This window comes from Acinonyx jubatus, chromosome B2 (assembly GCF_027475565.1).
Source record: "Acinonyx jubatus isolate Ajub_Pintada_27869175 chromosome B2, VMU_Ajub_asm_v1.0, whole genome shotgun sequence".
In the NCBI taxonomy this organism is placed as follows: domain Eukaryota; kingdom Metazoa; phylum Chordata; class Mammalia; order Carnivora; family Felidae; genus Acinonyx; species Acinonyx jubatus.
In genome coordinates, this window is record NC_069385.1 from 12,560,468 (window position 1) to 12,579,831 (window position 19,364).

Sequence of the window (19,364 nt, forward strand, 5' to 3'; positions counted from 1 at the left end):
CTGCTCTATAGACCATATAACTTTTCACCCACTATTCACAACACTTGCTCCTCATTTTAAAAAGTCTAACTTAGGGGTGCCTGGGTGGCTTGGTCAGATGAGCGTCCGACTTCAGCTCAGGTCATGATCTCGCAGCTCGTGAGTTCGAGCCCTGTGTCAGGCTCTGTGCTGACAGCTCAGAGCCTGGAGCTTGTTTCAGATTCTGTGTCTCCCTCTCTCTCTGTCCCAACCCACTCGCATTCTGTCTCTGTCTCTCTCAAAAATAAACAAACATTTAAAAAAAAATTTTTTTTTTTAAAGTCTAACTTTAATTTTTTTCGGGGCACCTGGGTGGCTCAGCCAGTTGAGCATCTGACTCGTGATTTCAGCTCAGGTCATGATCACAGGGTTGTGGGATCAAGGCCCTCATTGGGCTCTGCACTCAGCGTGGAGCCTGCTTGAGATTCTCTCTGTCTTTTTCTCTCTCTGCCCCTCCCTGCTCAAGATCTCTCTCACTCTCTCTCTCAAAAAAAAAAAAAAAAAAGGTTTTAGCTTTTTTTTTTTCCACGTTTATATATTTTGAGAGAGAGACAGAGAGAGAGACAGCATGAGCAGAGGCAAGGCAGGGCAGAGCGAGAGGGAGAGAGAATCCCAAGCAGGCTCCACACAGTCAGCACAGAGACTAACACGGGCTTGATCTCATGAACTGTGAGATCATGACCTGAGCCCAAACCAAGAGCCAGACACTTAACCAACTAAGCCATCCAGGCATCTCCCATGTTTAGTTTTTTAATCATAAACATAGTGGTTTTTTCACACTCGCTTCTTAAGTCAGCATCGTCTTACTCAACATCTTCAATGCTTTGTTGAACAGACAGAAAAAAGCAAAGGAAACACGCAGTGTTCGCTCAGCAATTTCTCTGCATTTTGCATCCCACCTCTGCTGGCCACAAAGGAAGACCAGTTAAGGGGAAGTGGAAACACGGCCTTCTCTCTAAGCCGTCTCCTCGAATGCATGTGGCATCAAGAACAAAGTGTCAGTCTCTTTAACCCCCCACTTCCCATCGCAGGGAAAAGAGAGGGAGGGTGGGGCTGGCAAAACCCAGTCCACACAAAACCAGCTGGCAGATGGTGGGTCAGAGGGCACGAGGGAGCTGAAATGCCTCTCACAACAGGTGGGTAATCTGCAGGATGACGAGGGCAAGAAGGCTTAATCAACCTTGGAGCAGTTAGAGACTTCCCTTAAATTTACTAGGATCCTTACTACACGGGTATGTTTCCGTTGGGAAAATTCACCAAGCTCCCAGCATGACTTGTGCTCTTTATACTTCTGTAAAGAGATTTTTTTTTTAATACTTAGCAAATCTCAAAGGAGAAAATTCTTCAAATCAAGCTCTACTTTCTCCCATGACAGGAGAAAAAGACAGCCTCTTTACTTCTTAACGGTGAAAATGGAGAAACAAAGCATTCCATATGGTCGGCTAGATAGTACAAAAACAGGATAGAGAACAAAGATCCAGCCAGCCATAGCTTCAGATAAGGATTCAGAACAGCAATGGATACAGAAAACAGTAAGGACTCAGCCAGAAACTCTGAGGAACACAGTGAAAATTATTCACGCTGACCAACAGCATCAGGGGAAAAATCATTTAGCTGTGGGTAATGGGAGTGAGCTATTCAGGACAATAGAGATTTTAAAGTCTTAGTCATTGGAGAGATAACTGCAGAACTATCAGACTAAGGAGGAAAAAATGGTAATTTCTAGTTTACTTAGGACCCAACATATGCCAGGTATGGTGACAAGCAATTCATTCATTTAAGGCACACAACTAAATTTGAGGGAGTATTTTACTGCCCCTATTTTACAGAAGAGAAAGTGGAGGCTCATTAAACGTATTAAAGGGCATACATGCATAAATAATTCATGGAGAAAAGATTTGAATCAGGTCTAACTCCTTCCAGTATGTTACCCTGGATTATCATGAAGCCTGGAAGAAAGTTCCAAACAACAGAAAAACCGTGAAGTAACAATTAGGTGAAGAGGAACTGAGAGAGTTCTAGAGAGAGAGGCTTGCCTAAAAAAAGGAGGCAAATCTCTCAAAATAAAGCCCTGAACTTAACAACTACTAATTTTAGATTTCTGACCTCTAAGAATTTTAGAGCTAATAGGGACATTGAGATCAACTCACTTCTCATGGAAAAAAAGAAGAGTAAATAACATATTTCAACATATCTCCCCCTCCCCCACCTCTCTTTTTCATTCAACATTGGCCAACAAATATTTGCTGAGTGCCTACTATGTGCTAGGGCATCTTTAAAATTCTAATCGTCTCCTTGAACTTTCCACCAAAAAGACCTAAATGATGCACATTGTATACACAGTTACTCTTTCTTCATCCTGCCCAGATTTACCAAAAGATGGATCAACTATTGTTAGTGAAGCATCGAATGGAAGTTCCAAATCCTAGGAAAAGTAAAATTTCTAAATTTAAAGATGTTTAATTCTAAAAATTCTAGAACTTTTCATACTGGGATGCCTGACTGGCTACAGCGTGCAATTTCTTAATCTCAGGGTCAGGAGTTGGAGCCCCACATTGGGTGTACTATAATATATATACTATATACTAACTATATATTATATATAACATATATAATATAGAGTCTTGCCTAAGAAGGAAAAAATATATATTATATATATATATGTTATATTAACATATATTATATATTAGTATTATATATTATATATATCTTATACATACGTGTGTGTGTATATATATGTATATATATATGTATAAGTGTGTGTGTGTGTGTGTATATATATATGTATATATACATGTATATATGTATATACATATACCATCATAACCTTCCAGGAGGCTTTTACTTCAGTTAAGCAAGGACTGTGTGTATGACTCTGTCCCATAATCACGGTCCACTGATGGTCATTTGTATTCAAAAGATTCATAGTGTTTTAACATATGATTCTGATAAGAATAAGAATTTCCAGACTTTTCTAGAGGCCTCCTTTGGGACTAAACCAGGTTTAGTTTTCTTAATGGAGGAAAAAAGAGGCTAAATACAATTCCAAATCGCTTAGACCTTACAGTTCCAGTGATGATGGCCATCTCTTTCTCTATGTCTCTTTCTCTCCCTCTCTCTCTCTCCTACACACACACACACACACACACACAACAGGGTAACTGCAAAACTCCAAAATTATTCTGAGTCTGATTTATTTAAACACAGGAAAACAAGGTTTAATGCCAAAAATAAAAAGTTAGAAAATTAAATTACCATTTACATACCCATCCAGCAAATGAGAAATTAGTACCTACCATGATTAAACAAAATAATAGGCTCATTTCCTCCAAACCAGATCTCTACCTTTTTCTCTTCAGCTATGAAAGTTTCTCTGACCCCTTCAAGTTTCACTGAATTAAAATTTTATATTTCCCTAAATTTACTTAACATAGAGGCACCCCGCTGGCTTAGCTGGTAGAACATCTAACTCTTGATCTCAGGGTCATGAGTTTGAGGCCCATGTTGGGTGTACAGATTACTTTAAAAAATAAGTAAATAGGGGCACCTGGGTGGCTCAGTCAGTTAAGTGCCCAATTCTTGATTTCGGCCCACATCATGATCTCACAGTTGTGAAATCAAGCCCTATGTCCGGCTCCATGCTGAGCACAGAACCTGCTTGAGATTCTCTCTCTCTCTCCCTCTCTGCTAGTCTCATCATGTGCATTCTCTCTCTTTCTCTCAAAATAACATTTTTAATAAATAAATAAATAAGACACAATTTTTTAAAAATATTTAAGATGGACTTTTATTTTGCTTATTTTCAGTAAGGATCCTCTAAACATTAAAAATATTTATAATTAGGGGCATCTGGGTGGCTCAGTCAGTTAAGCACCCAACTTCAGCTCAGTTCAAGATCTCAGGCTTCATGAGTTTGAGCCCTACCTCAGGTTCTGCCCTGACAGTGTGGAGCCTCCTTGGATCCTCTGTCTCCATCTCTCTATGCCCCTCCCCTGTTCGTGCCCTCTCTCTCTCTCTCTCTCTCTCAAAAATAAACATTAAAAATTAATAAAAATAAAATAAATAAAAATACTTACAATTAGCTAATAAAAATGTTCTAAACTTTGTTCTAAACTTAAAATCTTCACATAAAAGAGTATCTATAAAAAACATTTACAACTAACATTATATTTAAAATGGTGAAGACCGAATATTTCCTACCTAAGACCAGGAGCAAACGAACATTGTCTTGGAGGTACTAGCCAATGCAATAAGGCAGGAAAAATCGGTTAACTAACCTAGCCAGGATTCAAACATGGGACACACAGACTGTCATATGCTTTGAGCCAAAAGCTCCATGAAGAAGCAACTGGTAAAAGCTTCTTTCATTTTTTTTGATTCACTCAGTTGCAAGAATACAGCAAACATCCAAATGAAAATGTCCAATTGGAAGCTAACAACTCTGGACTCACAAAAGAGGTTCCAACTAGAGGTGTATTAACTGGGCAGAAATGGGCATGTATGAATGGTAGTTGAAGGCAGGGGCAAACACAGCATTATCTTAAGAGGATAAAGAGGACCCAGGATGGTCCCCTAAAGAGAACATCATCTCCTGACAGTGGGAAGAGAACCTAAAGGGCAATAGGAAACGAATGATGAGCAAAGAAAGAAGAAAGCCAAGAGAAAGGGGCTAGGCTAGAAGCCAATGGCAGCAGATGCTTCAAGGAAAAGAGACAAGAGTGTTCAAGGAAACAGAGCTGCTCTAAGAAAGATGCACATGAGAACTATCTCTTGGGCAAAATTTCTTTTTCTGAGTGTAATTCATATCTGGCATATTTCTCTTTTAAATAAGAAACGAAGCTGGGTTGCCTGGGTGGCTCAGTCAGTTGAGCACCCAACTTCGGCTCACGTCATGATCTCGTGGTTCGTGGCTTCGAGCCCTGCATCAGTCTCTGTGTTGACAGCTCAGAGCCTGGAGCCTGCTTCAGATTATGTGTCTCTCTCTGCCCCTCCCCTGCTCGCACTTGGTCTCTCTCTCTCAAAAATAAACAAACATTAAAAAAAAATTAAATAAGAAGCTAAGTCTTTCTAAAACTTCTTTGTTATTTTTAAACATAAAACACTTGCTTTGTTTCTACTCTGGATTTCAGAACCAAAGGGCTATACCAATTATAAGATTAGGGAATATCATAAAATAGATATTTTTAAACCAAAGATATTATAGGCCATAAATAATATTGCTCAAAAGCATAAGATTAAATTTAATCTTTTTCATTGCTGCCTGGGAGAAAGAAGCCAGCTGCCCTCCAGGAATCAAGAGTATAAAACTTAGCCATGGCTCCTAAAAGACCACAGAAGTGGCCCAGTGGTAACAACACAAAACTTGGTCTCTCAGGGCTACTTTCCAAAAGGGCTGAGGCAAGGATGCAGAGGTTCCAAGGTCATCATTATGGCAATAAATATGCAAGTACACAAAATGGGACCCAGCTGTATTAACCTATTTCCAACATCCAGAAAGAAAACCATAAGACCTGAGAACAATGAAAATCAAAACCAGTTTGACCAGACATGTTTAATGTACAATACAGCAGTCACATATGGAAGGCACCATTATGGCCAACAAAGATAGAAAACGCAAATGAGCTATGGTCCTGGAATCTCAAACCATAATAAGTTAACACATAGCTGTTGTCTGTATATAGACAGAAAATATCAGACCAAAATTATTTTAGTCTATATACAGCAAAAATATAAAACAAACAAACAAACAAACAAAAAAAAAACAAGTCTCCTGGGTCTCTACTCCTCCCCATTTGACAGACAGCTGCATCTTCTGGGGCAGTGCCAGCCATGTCCCCAAGACACGATGGTGAAGGTTGGAGTAAATGGATTTGGCCATATTTGGCATCTGGTCACCAGGGCTGCTTTTAACTCTGGCAAAGTAGATACTGTAACTGTCAGAGACCCCTTCATTGACCTCTGTTATAGGGTCTACATGTTCCAATATGATTCCATCCACAGAAAATTCAATGGTATAGTCAAGGCTGAGAATGGGGAAACTTGTCATCAATGGAAAGGCCATCTTCATCTCCCAGGAACAAGATCCCACCATCATCAAAAGGGGTGATGCCAGTGCTGTGTTGTGGAGTCCATGGAGGTCTTTGCCACCAGGGAGAAGGCTAGGGCTCACTTGAAGAGTAGGGTCAAGAGGATCATCATCTCCACTCCTTCTGCTAATGCCCAATGTTTGTGATGGGCGTGAACCATGAGAACTATGGTAACTTCCTCAACATTGTCGGTAATCCTTCCTGTACCACCAACTGCTTGGCCCCTCCGGCCAAGGTCACCTATGACAACCTTGGCATTGTGGATGGACTCACAGCCACAGTCCACACCATCAACTGCCACCCAGAAGACCGTGGACAGCCCCTCTGGGAAGCTGTGACATGATGGCCAAGGAGCTGCCCAGAACATCATCCCTGCTCCTACTGGCAGTGACAAGGCTATAGGCAAGGTCACCCCCAAGCCGAATGGGAAGCTCACTGGCATGGCCTTCCATGTCCCCACCCCCAAAAGGTCAGACATGGATCTGACCTACTGCCTAGACAAAGGTGCAAAATATGATGGCATTAAGAAGGTGGTGAAGCTGGCATAGGAGGGCCCCCTTAAGGACATCCTGGGCTACACTGAGGACCACGTTGTCTCCTGCAACTTTAACAGTGACACCCACTCTTCCACCTTCAATGCTGGGGCTGGTATTGCCCTCAATGACCACTTTATCAAGTTCATTTCCTGCTGTAACAGTGAATTTGGCTATAGCAACCACGTGGTGGACCTTATGGTCCACACTGCCTCTAAGAGCCGCCTGGACCACTAGCCCCAGCGACGGCAAGAGGGAGAGAGAGGCCCTCAGCTACTGAGGAGTCTTGTCCCCCTTCCCCCAACACACTGAGAATCTCCCAATCTTCACACAGTTCCCATCCCAAACCCCCTGAAGAAGGAGAGGGGATTGGGGAGCCCTACCTTGTCATGTACCATCAATAAAGTACACTGTACCAAAAAAAAAAAAAAAAAAATGTCGCCTGCATCCTCAAGAGGCACAGAGTACAAAAGAACAGGATGAAGAAAACAAACCCTAATTGCCCTCAGAGAATTTTCCCTGAATTATTTTGGAGATGCCTCAATTCTCTATTTAACTTTGTCTCTGTGTGGACAGGGATTTAATGATTAATACCACACAGGACACAGATTCCTAGCAGCATCTGTATTTTTCAAATGTAAACCCACTGAGTGGTCCACTCCATGCACCGCATGGTGAGTGGGTGGCAGGGAAAGGGTCACCACTCATCTTTCTAAGCTGTAATTGTTGTTCACAGAACGACAGGTTCACACAGGCTGAAGACATGTGCGTGTACAAGAAGAAAACACACAGAAACAGTAAAGAAACCATTCTAGCAAAATGGCTTATCCTCTTCAACCTAAACAATTTCCCTTCTCGCACTGGTGCAAACTTTCCAACAAATGTGCAAAATTAAGCATTTTCTTTTCTATATACAATGAAGTATATTTGGTATTTTGAGAGGCTCGTCTATCTCCTCTGGTATTTATGGGAACAGTGAATTTTCTACCTCAATGAATCGCCCCTGGGTTCACTCTAGACACCTTCCAAATATGAATTTAAGCAACTTTTCATAGATCCCTCAAATTCAAGATACAACATGATATTCAGTCCTAGGAGTTTTCTTTATTCTCGATTCTACCCGTAAGTGAGAAAAGTGAGTAAGATCATTGAAATGAGTAATGCTATGGAGGGTTTTTTTTTTTAATTTTTTTAAGTTTATTTTGAGAGAGTGCAAGTGGGGGAGGGACAGAGAGAGAGAGAGAGAGGGAGACAGAGAATCCCAAGCAGGCTCCGTGCTATCAGCACAGCCCAATGCAGGGCTTGAACTCACAAAACCATGAGACGTCATCTGAGCCAAAACCAGGAGTCAGACGTTTAGCCGACTGAGCCACCCAGGAGCTCCAGTAATATTATGTTTTAATCATTAAGTCAATGACCCAGAAATCTGATACATTTAGTTCCTTTTATTTGAATACAGGATTGGCAGTCTGTTCAGTTTTACATGAAAGTCACAATACCTAGATGAACCGCCTTTTCTTATAATCTGAGAAAACTAAAAAAAGAGGAAAAAAAAAACAAAAAAACCTGGAGGGTTGCCTGGCTGGCTCAGTCAGTGATCTCAGGATTATAAATTCAAGCTCCACATTGGCTGTAGAGATTACTTAAAATAATCTTTATGGAAAAAAAAAAAAAAAACTGGGGCACCTGGGTGGCTCAGTCAGTTAAGTGTCTGACTTCAGCTCAGGTCATGATCTCACGGTTCGTGAGTTCGAGCCCCGCCATTGGGCTCTGTGCTGACAGCTGGGAGCCGGGAGCCTGGAGCCTGCTTCAGACTCTGCGTCTCCCTCTCTCTTGTTCCTCCCCTGCTTGTGCTCTCTCTCAAAAATAAATAAAGATTTAAAAAAATTTAAAAAAAAAGCTGGGGACAAACTATAAAATAGGAAAAAATTATTTACGATATCAGCAACAGGGGCACCTGGCTGGCTCAGTCGGTAAACCATGCAACCCTTGATCCTGGGGTCGTGAGTTCAAGCCCCACATTGGGCACAGAGCCTACTTAAAAAAATATCAGCAATAGTGACTCAATCACTTACAAAGGCTCGCTTGGATTTGACTAGACTAACTCTGATACCTAACACATACAGATGCATATATATATTTAGCCTTACAAAAACAAAATAACAGGACAATTAAGTCACACTTTTAATCAGCTAATTTAATTAGCAAGGAGAAGTATTTATGAAAGTGCACATTCACACTGGGATTTTCGGCACACTGGTCAGAGTTAAATATGTTAGAAGGTATCCTGTGAATACCAAGTGGGTGGCATTTCATGAAAATTCTCATCCACGTGTAACAAAAAACATAACAATGGTCAGGGAGGACAAAGACCCTCATGGGAGCTCATTTTACCAAATCCACGAACGCATTCTCAAATTTACAATTTTATGGCTATTAGGGCGTCATTACCGTGCGAGAAACTTTCTTACCTGTTATTCCTCAGGTGTTCTAGCAAGAGACAGTAAAGATCTTAATCTAAACACAGTCAGCTCCCTAAAATGAGAGGCTTAATCTCATTATCTGGAACCACAGATGCTTCCTTGTCGAGCCATAAGCTCAGGGCAGGGCACTTACCAAAAGTTATTAATAGCGAACAACAGAATCCGAAATCTAATGTCCCCCCTTATAGGAAAATAGCTTTCTTCCAAGATTTACTGCACAGAAGTGAGGGAAATTAGCAAAAACAGTCTTCCACAAGCACACAAGGGGTGGTGAGCATTCCCCCGCAGTGGGACCAAACACCTGAGCAGACAGCCCCTCAGCAGTGGGGTGAACAGGACCAGGAGGCTTGCGATCTGGAAGCGGAATAAAAGCAGAGACCGGCAGCTAACTCCTCCTCGCAGCCAGCCGTGGTCGGATCCTCAGCTGGTGCTGCTTCTCAACCTTAATCCCTCCAGGTCACAGTAACAAAACGTAAGCAGCCATCACAAGACTTCCAAAACCAAGTTTACCACAAGAAGGAAGTTCGGTTTTAACGCTGACACCCTAAGCCACTTCCCTTGTTTTCCAGGAAAAAGGCCCTAAGATTCATCACAACTTGGCTGTGAGATATCTGAGGAATGAAGTGTTTTCCTTTTTACAAGAAATAAGGATATTCAAGGGTGGTCTTGTACCAGGGGCTCATCCTCTTTCCTTGGGGATTCCAGCCAATCTCCCTACCTCACCTCTCATGTTTGATCATCCCTCCAGCTGCCAGCTGTCACGCTTTCAGAAAGTTATCATGAAGTAGAGTGCCTGGGTGGCTCAGTCTGTTGAACATCCAACTCTTGGTTTCTGCTCAGGTCATGATCCCAAGGTCATGGGATCAAGCCCTGTGTCAGGCTCCACAAGGGGTGGGAAGACTGCTTAAGGTTCTCTCTCTCTCCCTCTCTCTCTTCCTCCCCCTCTCCTCCTCTCCCCCTCGCTCACATTCTCTAAAATAAAATAAAAAGGGGGTGCTTGGGTGGCTCGGTCAGTTAAGCATCCAACTTCAGCTCAGGTCATGATCTCACGGTTTGTGGGTTCGATCCCCGCATCAGGCTCTGTGCTGACAGCTAGGAGCCTGGAGCCTGCTTCGGATTCTGGGTCTCCCTCTCTCTGTCCCTCCCCCACTTACAACCTGTCTGTCTGTCTCTCTCTCTCAAAATAAACAAACATTAAAAAAAAGTTTAAGAAATAATAAAAAGAAAATAAAAGGAAAGTTATGAGAAAGTAATATGGAAACCATTTCAAGCCTACCTGTTTCTATGGGTGACAAACTACGAAACTTACAAAGAACAGCAAATCCCTATTTCACAAAGTTTCTGAGTACACAGAAAAAGCTGGAAAGCTTACCATTTCAGGAATCCTAATGCAATAATCAAGAAATGAGGGGGCCGCTGGGGTGGCTGAGTCAGTCGTCAGCACAGAGCCTGCTTCAATTCCTGTCTCCCTCACTCTCTGCCCCTCCCCTGTTCTGTCTCTGTCAAAAATAAATTAAAAAAAAAAAAAAAAAAAAACAAGAAATGAGGAATGAATATTGTTCCTCCTTTAATGGACAGAATATCAACTTAGAAAATCAAAGACAGTCAACTGAAAATCTGCTGGAATTATTAACCAAGTTCAGTAAGGGGACCATATAATGAATATACAAAGTGAGTAGGCTTCTACACATTAGTGATAAAACCACTTAAAAACTGAGTGAAAAATCCTTTAACACCTGCAAAAATTACTAAAAAAAAAAAAAAAAAAAAAAACCTAGGAAGAGAGTAACAATGTATATTTATATTTAAAAACTATAAAACTTTTAATGAAAGGCATAAAAAGACCTAAAAAAAAAAAACCCCACTGAAATATTCTACGTTCCTTGATAGGAAGATTCAAATCAACAGGTCAGTTCTCCTTAAATTAGCACACATTCACTGCAATCCCAAATTGATTTTTAGAACAATGTGATAGGCTGCTTCTAAAGTGGATCTAGGGGTGCTTGGGTGGCCCAGTTGGTTGAGCATCCGACTTCGGCTCAGGTCATGATCTCGCGGTCCGTGAGTTCGAGCCCCGCGTCGGGCTCTGTGCTGGCAGCTCAGAGCCTGGAGCCTGTTTCAGATTCTGTGTGTGTCTCTCTCTCTGCCCCTTCCCCGCTCATGTTCTGTCTCTCTCTCTCTGTCAAAAATAAACATGAAATAAATAAATAAGTAAATAAATAAATAAATAAATAAATAAAGTGGATCTAGAAGAATAACTTTGTAGAGTAGCCAAGAGGAAGTATTCTGAGAAAAATATACATATACATCAACAAGGGAGTATCTGCCCCATCCAATGCAAAATATCCTGTAAAGTTATGGTAATTTTGAATATTTCTGTTTAGTAGCAAACCATCAGAGTCCAGAAAGAGATACAAGTTACACGGAAATTTAGAATATGATAAACGTGGCATTCCCAGTAAGTAGAGGAAAGATCAGCACGGTAACAACTGGTGTCTCATCAAGTTTCTCTCTTCCCAGCCCACTGCTCTGTCGTACGCTTTCACGGTGTGCGAAACCAGGGGCTCCAGTCTCTCCTAAATCACACAGGCTGCCAAAGCCAAGGAGTGTGTGTGAGTTTCTATAGCTTCTCACCAAGTCCCTAACAAAGGGTGAGCCCACATTTGGACAAAGCCAAAATCAGAGTCAGATTATTTCAACTTTGAAGTTCTCATGGGAGAGCCGAGACACCACCTCTCTACTCACAGAGGCTGGCACCAGGGCCACAGGGCCACACAGGCTGTCATGTGAGTCACAGATGAGTCAGCCCCTCTGAGTCTGCCAGGCCCTGCTTGACTACGTCCACCTCTAGCGTGCAGCCTCTTTGTTACAAAAACATTTCCACTCCCCACTGAGTGTTCTGCAATGGTCTATTCCCTTCAGAACGCGACGAGTGACCACAGTGAGTTTGGCAAAGAAAAGTAATTGCTTACCATGAAAACATGCTACCCCCACGGTGACGGGGGATGGGGGGGCGGGGAGTGAGGAACTCTGAATTCCCATTGCAAAAGGATGATTCTTAATGGGAACCTTGGGAAGAACGTGGGGAAAGCACGTCAGAAATGATGCCAAGATCATTTGTATTTGCTGAGGAGTAAACAAAGATTGTTATCATGTGAAATTCTGAATCTGTCCCTAAGGGGAATACTGGTTAGCATTTCATGATGTGACAGCTTTCCCGGGTCTTAAATATTCCTCTCATTAGAAGTCCTTTTTTATCCAGTATCTAACCAAAGCCATGCAGCACTTTCAGAAGACAAAGGAAAATGTCTGGATGGAAGCTGTTTTGTGTTTCCACAGAGAAACCAACCTGTCATTATTAGGCCTCCAGCAGGGTTACACGGCACCTCTGAGAAGGCAGAATGGTTAAAGAAGCCTACTGCATTTCTGAGACAGGACTACGAACAAATGTACAGAGACCAATTAACGTTCAGGGTTCTGAGGTCTCAGAATCGCCAGAAGAGGCTTGCATCCAGCCACTCAATACCAAAAGATCTAAGTACTTTTCAGAAGGTTCCTTTTCCTTCCCTTCTGTTCTTTGGCAATGGGGGGAGCAGTGAGAGGAGGGGAGGAAAAGTGCTCACAGCGTTCGTGTATGTGGATTGAAAATACATTTTTTAGGGGCACCCGGGTGGCTCAGTCAGTTGGGCATTTCACTCTTGGGTTTCGGCTCAGGTCATGATCTCACGGTTCATGGGTTCGAGCCCTGCACTGGGCTCCAGGCTACTGGCGTGGAGCCTGCTTGGGATTGACTGATTGACTGATTGATTGATTCATTCATTCATTCTCTCTCTCTCTCTCTCTCTCTCTCAAAAATAAATAAAATATTAAAAAATATTTTAAAAAATATTACGGGGGAGCCTGGGTGGCTCAGTCGGTTAAGCGTCTGACTTCGGCTCAGGTCATGATCTCACGGTTGGTGAGTTTGAGCCCCGTGTCGGGCTCTGTGCTGACAGCTCGGAGCCTGGAGCCTGCTTTGGATTCTGGGTCTCCCTCTCTCTCTCTCTTCCCCCTCCACCCCCACTTGTGCTCTCTCTCTCAAAATAAACAAACACTAAAAAATATATATTATGATGGGTAGGAGTACACATTAAATAAACTCCTTAAAAAAAAAAAAACAGGTTCTGTGGGATACTAGATAACTAAAATGACATTTAACAAAGTACAAGAGGAGTGTCTGCACACTTCCTTCTTCCAGATAGGTCTCTTAATCCACGTATGACAAGTGCTGACACATATGAATGACTACCATCCTATTTCTGAAACATGTGCAGTCTCCACTCTGCCCCTGCAGGACACAAAAGCAAAAAGAAAGTCAGGGCCATTTGCTTGGTAAAATGAAATCCCATCTTGGCTCTCCTATGAGTTCACTTACTTTTTATAGCCTGGCTTTCAAACACAGTAATTGCTTTCTTTTTTTAAAGAGGTGGATTCACACCACATTTGAGTGTCCCTATATATAGGTTTCAGTCTACCGTAATAGCAAACGCACAGGATCCACCCTTGAAGACCTAAATAGAACAATTTAGGAAGAGGACCTTCTTTTCCTATAAAGCAAAACTATGAAAATAATCAAAGATAACTTGCCCAACTGCCACCAGAAGACAATTCCTAAGCCCAGTTTTCATGACACTCTCAGAAAAAAATGCACAACTTCTTCCAGGAAATTTGTGGTCTGCAAATTCTGTAAGATTTTTAAAATTACGTCATGTTTCATTTCTGTTAGCTCTTCTAATCTCTGGTTCAAATATTGGTGCTTAAACCTTACAGTTAGAAAAGCAGTTATTCTAGACGGCTTAGAATTCTCAGAAAGCATGGGAATGCAAGCTGGTGCAGCCACTCTGGAAAACAGTATGGAGGTTCCTCGAAAAACTAAAAATAGAACTATCCTACAGCCCAGCAATTGCCCTACGAGGCATTTATCCATGGGATACAGGTGTGCTGTTTCGAAGGGACACATGCACCCCCACATTTATAGCAACACTGTCGACAATAGCCAAAGTAGGGAAACAGCCCAAATGTCCATCGATGGATGAATGGATAAAGAAGTGGTATATATATACAATGGAGTATTACTCGGCAATCCAAAAGAATGAAATCTTGCCATTTGCAACTACGTGGATGGAACTGGAGGGTATTACGCTAAGTGAAGTCACTCAGAGAAAGACAAAGATCACATGACTTCACTCATATGAGGACTTTCAAGAGATAAAACAAATGAACATAAGGGAAGGGAAACAATAATATAAAAACAGGGAGGGGGACAAAACAGAAGAGACTCATAAATATGGAGAACAAACTGAGGGTTACAGGAGGGGTTGTGGGAAGGGGGATGGGCTAAATGGGAAAGGGGCACTAAGGAATCTATTCCTGATATCGTTGCTGCACTATATGCTAACTAATTTGGATGTAAATTTTAAGAAATAAAAAATAAAATTAAAAAAAAAAGAATTCTCAGAAAGCAAATGTAGAATCCACTTTTGTTCCTCGATTACTTAACCTCCTACTGAGGCGGCGGGAAGTTCTCTTCCAGAACCAGGAAGCTGTAGGTAACAGCATGGGGCAGCCCAGCGATCGAGGGCTTTGGAATCAGACCAGGTCAAGACCCAAATCAGACCAGGTCAAAACCCAGCTCTTAGGGCTTAGCTCCTCATTTCTCTGAGCCCACATCCTTCTCTGCAGATCGGGAGGGGACCCGTTCTGGAGCGCTCAGAGTTAAAGAACATGCTGATGAGGTGCCTGGCAGAGCCCCTGGCACCAGCGGGCTCCTACAAGGTCAACGAGGTGATGGTGCCACTGATGATGAAGCAAGTTGCAGAATACTTTCTTCCACGTCTTCGTTTCTCAGAGGAGGAAAAGCAAGGGCCAGAGAGACACCACGTACAAACCAACAATCCACAGCTCAGCGAGTGGTTCAGGGAGCAGGTAAGCGAGGCTGCTCCTATGATCAGGACTTTGAAACATGAGGAACAAAACCACAAACCCACTCATTGTGCGCCAGGGGCTCTGCTACATCTCATTACTGCTGAGTGTACACAGAAATAAGAACCTTCCCCAGCAGAGAAGCCTCCAAGGGATGATGGGTAACTTCTGCTACAGGCAATTTCCGGTATCTCTTCATCTCTGCTCGGCCACCTAAGACCATTTCGCATGAGCAGCCGGGTTCAGGAGGGGACGTCACCCCACACCTCACAGCTGCGAGAGCAGCAGAGAACGCGCAGATGTGCTACGGCTCTAACCTGCACTGGAGACCGTTCACAGAACACGCAGAAGCAGCTCAACACGACAGGGAAAGCTGTCTCTTGGCTAATAACATGTAAATTTCCTGAAGAACTCATTTGCTTCAAATCATAAAGGCCCCCTCACACCAAGCCCCCCCCCCCCCCAACAATCTGCATCTTGGCAGTTTGGCACCTCGGATTTCACTTCAGGCTGAGATGTGGCTTAAAGAGTCAGGTGCCAGATCCAGGAAGCACTGATAGCTGAGATGCACACACCCCCTTTCCCCCAACCCGGCTCAGATTTTCCTCCAAATTCGACTTCCTGAAGTGGCTGGAAGTAAGTCCAAGTCAAATTTAGACACCTGGAACAAAGAGGAAAGGATTGCAGATTTCAAGATGAAGTAAAATCATTGGCCAGGAAACTGAAAAAAGAAAAAAAAAAAAATAGAACAGAACCGGGTTCCTCCTTCTTTCCCAATGCCCTAGTTTGAAAAACCACTTTTCGACACAGAAGCCAGAAACGAGGAAACTTAAGACGGACACGAAAACGAATCCACTTCATACACATCCCGGCCCAAACCAAACCCGGAACACGACACAAGTAAGCCCGGTAATAATGCTTTACTAAAAACCATCATCAGCTCTAACATTCTGCAACAGGAGCCTGTATTTAAGCGGTAACCACACTCTAACTTCAGCAAGCTTTAACTTCTCATAACTCAAGGGACTTGACAAGGACAGACGCTGGACGGCTCCCGCAACGCCCCGAGCCACGTTCCCCCCCACCCCGAGCCGGGAGCTGTGCGAACACAGCTCAGGCGTCCTGGTTGTTTAAGAACCATTTGCTAAGAACCTGGTTGTTTAAAATCTATCACATTGTCGGTGTAATACATCAGCAATGACGTAAAGCAGCTCTTCAAGAACCAGATAGGCACACGGTCCACACAGCAAGCCGGACACGGTTTCATCACCTTTCCATGCGGCAAGCCTTCTACAACTGCTGCTCGAGAGCTCACCGTACCCATACCTTTCCCCTTCGTCTCAGCTTCTCAAATGATTTGGTGGAAAAGTCCCAAGGTTTGAGAGCTACGTGAAGACCAGTGAGGTCGTTTTCCTAAGCTCCTCTAAACTGGTAATACAATAGGGGAGGGAAGTAAAAGCGGGAGTTCTCCAGCATGATTCTGTAGGCTCTACTAGCTGGTCATTCAACTGACAGCTAGACGGCACTGAGCAGCTTTGGGGGAAGCAGCAGCCAGAGATGGGGTGGTGGGGAGGGTTGGCGGGGGGGGACAGGTCTTTATCTGAACCACCTTTATCAACTCCTACACCTCACGCAGTACCGGTGTGTGTTGTGTTTTGAGCAAGGGAATAAATGAGTGACCAGATTGCATCATTCACGCAACAATGAGAGCGGAGATACTTGAATTGCAGTCCTGTCTGTGACCCAGACAAGTTATACAACAAGATACATGGTCAAGTCACTTAACCTAGCAGGAACCTAGCAGGAACTGTTTCATTATTTATATGAGGTTAATTGAATGGGTGATATCAAAGAATACTTCTTAGATCCCATGAGTTTGTATTATCTCACGTCTGGTTCAGGGAGTCGGGGTGGTTCAGTCAGTTAAGCATCAGACGCTTGATTTCGGCTCAGGTCATGATCTCATGGTTCGTGGGTTTGAGCCCCTTGTCAGGCTTTTTGCTCGGATAGCGGTGAGCCTACTTGGGATTCTCTCTCTCCCTCGTTCTCTGCCTCATGCACGAACGCTCTCTCTCTCAAAAATAAACATTAAAAAAAAACACTAAATATTAAAAAAAAATAGTGTGGTTACACAGCCACCTCACACCTATTAGGATAGCTACTATTTAAAAAAAAATCAAGTGTTGGTCAGTCTGTAGAGAAATTGGAAGCCTTGTGCACTGTTGGTGTAAGAGTAAAATGGTAGTCATTGTGGAAAACAATACGGCAATTCCTCAAAAAATTAAAAATAGAACTACCGTATGATGCAGCAATTTCCCTTCTGAGTATACACCCAAAAGAACTAAAACAGTATCTCGAAGATGTATATACACTCATGCTCAGAGCAGCATTATCACAAGAGCCAAAAGGTAGAAAAATCCAGGTGTCCATGTATGGATGAATGGATGAACAAGATCTGGTAGGTCCATACACTAGAATGTCATCCAGCCCTAAAAAGGAAGAAAATTCTGCCCCATGCTACATACAGCACAGAGGAATCTTGAGGCCATTATGCTACGTGAAAGGAACAAGTCACAAAAGGACAAAAACTGTATGACTCCACTTATATGAGGTGTCTAGACCCACGAGACTCGGAGACAGAAAGTAGAAAGGTGGATGCTAGGGGCTGGGAGGGGAAGAGAAATGGGGAGTCAACGTCTAATGGGTACAGAGATTCAGTTTAAAATGAAATGTGTTCAGGGGCGCCGGGGTGGGTCAGTTAAGCATCCGACTTCGGCTCAGGTCATGATCTCACAGTTTGTGAGTTCGAGCCCCATGTCAGGCTCTGTGCTCACAGCTCAGAGCCTGGGGCCTGCTGTGGATTCTGTGTCTCCCTCTCTCTCTGCCCTTCCCCCACTCAAGCTCTCTCTCCGTCTCAAAAGTACACTTTTCTTTTAAATTTAAAAACAAAATACAGTGAGTTCTGGAGAGGGATGGTGGTGATGGTTGCACAACGTGAATGTGCTTATTAGTGTCACCGAACTTTACGCTCAATAATGACTAAAATGGGAAGTTTTGTTACGTGTATTTTACCACCATTAAAATTTTTTAAGTTAAAAAAAAAAAGATGATGCTTATGGCACACAAATTATACCTCAAAACACCTGATTTTAAAACAAAAATATTTTCGGGGCACCTGGGTGGCTCAGTTGGTTGAACATCTGACTCTTGAACTCAGCTCAGGTCTTGACCTCAGAGGTGTGAGGTCAAGCCCCACGCTGGGCTCATGCTGGTCATGGAGCTTCCTTTTAAAAAATTAACCAATTAATTTTCAGAAGTTCCCCTGAGAGTCACCCTTTCATTCCTCAAATCAGCAAACGTTCCATCCCCCACTGGTCCACAGCTGATTTCCACAGGCTTTAGGAGCTCCTCTGTCAGGAACAGGGGACCCCCTTTTCACTCCCACCCCTGAGAAGTATCAAAGGAACAGGGGAACGCAGGTCAGGCTGCACAGCCGGGGCGCGGGAAAGCCGGCGTGGAGAAGCCACCTGACTCCCAAGCCACGCTCCCCCACCTTGCTGCCTCTCCTGATCGGCCCCTCTTGCCCTGCAAATGAGGAAGCAGAGGCTAAGAAAGATCCAATAACTTCCCAAAGATCCACAACCGGCCAGGAGGCTCATGGGCAAGAAGTCAGGTCAACCAGTCCCGAGTTCTTTCCCGTGCACCACACAAAAGCGTATTTGGGGAGAAACGGTAGCCCTGGGGTCCCACTGGAATCTCCGCAGCAACCCACCCCTACAGCGTTCAACCCTCCCCCGTGAACAAAGTCATTTCCTCATTCATTTCTTCATTTAACTTCGCGTAGGTAATTTTAAATTTCATTTATTTCATGTTACCATTCACCCAATGAATCATTTGTAAGAACTTAATTTTTCTCTCAAAATGTCCTCTGGGGGGCGCCTGGGTGGCTCAGTGGGTTAAGCGGCCAACTTCGGCCAGGTCATGGTCTCACGGTTCGTGAGTTCAAGCCCCACGTCGGGCTCTGTGCTCACGGCTCAGAGCCTGGAGCCTGCTTTAGATTCTGTGTCTCCCCCTCCCTCTGCCCCTCCCCCACTCACGGTCGGTCTCTCTCACTCTCAAAAATAAACAAACATAAAAATTTTTTTTTTTTTAAATGTCCTCTGGACACATGTTTTCCCTTACGGCTACCATTCATGATTCAATCAGCAGGTAGTTATTAATTGCCTACTAATATGGATGCTCTAACATGTGTTTCTTCAAGAACTCCAGCAGAGAGGAGGGAA

The 19,364-nt window shown here is 43.3% G+C and overlaps 1 protein-coding gene and 1 pseudogene across 7 annotated transcripts in view; one reads left to right on the plus strand and one right to left on the minus strand.

Annotated features, from left to right (window-relative positions):
• TIAM2 (TIAM Rac1 associated GEF 2) overlaps positions 1-19,364 on the minus strand; it is a 246,893-nt gene that overhangs the window by 179,846 nt on the left and 47,683 nt on the right. For 3 of the 7 annotated variants that reach the window (XM_053222054.1, XM_053222047.1, XM_027056574.2), the window contains exon 1: positions 10,493-10,621. The exons of the other annotated variants lie outside the window; for them this stretch is intronic. The gene's annotated coding sequence lies outside the window, so the exon portion shown is untranslated. Of the gene's footprint in view, positions 1-10,492; positions 10,622-19,364 lie in introns of those variants that run through there. 7 annotated transcript variants of the gene reach the window in all.
• LOC128315754 (glyceraldehyde-3-phosphate dehydrogenase-like) lies at positions 5,864-6,874 on the plus strand (annotated as a pseudogene).